Below are 2,837 nucleotides of genomic sequence, written 5' to 3'. Positions count from 1 at the left end.
ATTTTTCGATGATCTCCCAGGTATACCCCCTAATAGGAAGATAGATTTTGGAATTGACTTGTTGCCTGATAGATTTTAGAATTGACTTATTGCCAGATAACTGTCCTATTTCTATTCCACCATACAGAATGGCTCCTGCAGAATTAAAAAAGTTGAAAGAACAGTTGAAAGATCTTCTAAGTAAAAAATTTATCCGTCTTAGTATTTCTCCCTGAGGTGCACCTGTACTTTTCATATGTAAGAAAGATGGCTCCCTCCGTATATGTATAGATTACCATCGGCTAAATAAGGTCACAGTTAAGAACAAATACCCTCTTCCCAGATTTGATGATTTATTTGATCAACTCCAAGGTGCTAAATATTTCTCTAAGATAGACCTTCATTCGGGGTATCATAGTTGAAGGTTAGAGAAGCTAACATTCCCAAGACAGCTTTTTGAACACGTTATGGTCATTATGAATTCTTAGTCATGTCCTTTGTATTGACTAATACCTCTGCAGCTCTCATGGACCTAATGAATAGGGTGTTCCGTCAATTTCTAGATCTATTTGTCATAGTCTTTATTGACGATATTATGGTTTACTATAAGAGTGAGGAAGATCATGCCAGTCACCTCCAAATCATCCTTCAGACCCTCAAAGATCATAAATTGTATGCAAAATTTTCCAAGTGTGAATTCTAGCTTACTGTTATTTCTTTCCTTCATCACATTATTTCTAATAAAGGGATTAAGGTCGACCCCTAAAAGGTTGAGGCAGTGAGAAAATGGCCTAGACCCTTGACTCCAACCGATATCCGAAACTTCTTGGTTTGGCAAGGTATTATAGAAGGTTTGTAAAAAGTTTTTCTTCCATAGCTTCTCCACTTACCAGGTTGACACAAAAAAAGATGAAATTCGTGTGGTCTAACTCCTGTGAGAATAATTTTGAGAAATTAAAAGACAAATTATCTACTGCACCTGTTTTGACCCTTCCAAAGGGTACAAAGAGTTTTTTTGTGTACTGTGATGCGTCCCGAGTGGGACTTGGGTGTGTACTTATGTAGCATGGAAAGGTAGTAGCTTATGCATCTAGGCAGTGGAAGGTGCACGAGCGAAATTACCCCTCCCACGACTTGGATTTAGCGATTGTGGTGTTTGCACATAAAATCTGGCGGCATTATCTTTATGGGATACACATTGATATTTTCATTGACCACAAAAGTTTATAGTATGTTTTCTTATAGAAAGAACTAAATCTCAGGCAGAGACGTTGGTTGGAGATATTGAAGGATTATGACATGAGCCAGCACTATCATCCAGGCAAGGCAAATATAGTGGCCGGCGCCCTTAGCAGGTTGTCAATGGGCAGTCTTGCTCATGTTGAGAAAAGAAAAAAGGAGATGGTGAAAGATATTCATCGTCTTGCAAATCTAGGGGGTCAAGTTTTGGATTTCAAAGATGGAGGATTAATTGTTCATGAGATAACTAAATCTTCCCTATGTGCTAAAGTTAAGGAAAAACAAGTCAAAGATCCTATCTTGATGTAGATTGAGAAAGATGTTGCTAGCAGAAGGTTATGGCTTTTGAAATTAGAGGTCATGGGATTTTAAGGTATCAAGGTAGGCTATGTATACCGAACGTGGATGGTTTGCGAGAGAGGATTCTTGATGAAGCCGACACCTCGAGGTATGTTGTTTACCCAGGTTCTACTAAAATGTATTATGACCTTAAGACAATTTATTGGTGGAACAATATGAAATGTGATGTTGCTGATTTTGTTTCTAAATGTTTAAATTGTCAACAAGTCAAAGTGGAACATTTGAGACCAGGTGGTACTTCCCAGGAGATAGCATTGCCTATGTGGAAATCGGAGATGATCAATATAGATTTCATCACGGGGATTCCGAGGTCCCGAAACTAATATGACTCCATTTGGGTGATTATAGATTGGATAACCAAGTTATCTCACTTTCTTCCTATGAGGAATAAATATTCGGGGGATGATTGCTTACATGGGTGTAATACCCCATACTTTTTCCTAGCTAATTACATCTCAAGAATGTCTAGTATTATCTTCTAAATTGAATGATGATTATTCCATGAGGAATTTTTAAGATTTTCACATTTTGTCATATGGGAAATTCAATAAGTTTTCCATTGATATAAGATTTGCACAAATCTGATAACCGGGTCAGAAGTTATGACTATTTCAAGTTTCCATCGTAAAATAGTGCCATATTAGTCAGTGGCACGCCATAATAGAAAATGGCATTTGGAAAATTTCAGTAAGGGTCCACGATTATGGCACGTCGCGTCAGGGCCCAAATTCAGAATTATCTATTTTTCAGTGTCTCAGTGAGATTTCCCCCGCGTCGCACCAAAGTTCTAGGTCAAAAAAGAAGTGGCAACACGATCGCCCCACGTCGCGCCATCCCTCAATTTCCCAATTGTCAAAATTAAGTGACACGGTGCGATAGTGCCACATCACGCTAAAGGTCCAGTTCAGAAAATTTTTACAATTTTAAAAGACGCATCCAAGGGTTAAAAGGGTCAATTTCCTACCCTTATTTAAACCCAATAACACGTGATTTAGCTATTCTTCACCCAAAATATACTAGTTTCTCTCAAGAACAAGCTAGGGTTTCTATTGGGGATTCGAATTCAAGAAAGTTTCACCGTCAATCCTCACAAAATCACGAACTAAGGTATGCATAGTGTTAATTCATAGAATCCTTTCATCCTTGAATCCCAAGAATACCTTTTCCAAATTCAAGTTTATGGATTTTCTTATGAATTTCATGATTGGGCTGCTCTTGTTAACGTGGATAATGAAAAATTGAATTCTATTCCATGTTGG

Source organism: Capsicum annuum, unplaced genomic scaffold, assembly GCF_002878395.1.
Source record: "Capsicum annuum cultivar UCD-10X-F1 unplaced genomic scaffold, UCD10Xv1.1 ctg2966, whole genome shotgun sequence".
NCBI lineage: Eukaryota > Viridiplantae > Streptophyta > Magnoliopsida > Solanales > Solanaceae > Capsicum > Capsicum annuum.
The sequence above is the reverse complement of the archived record's forward strand: the minus strand, read 5'-3'. Positions refer to the sequence as shown.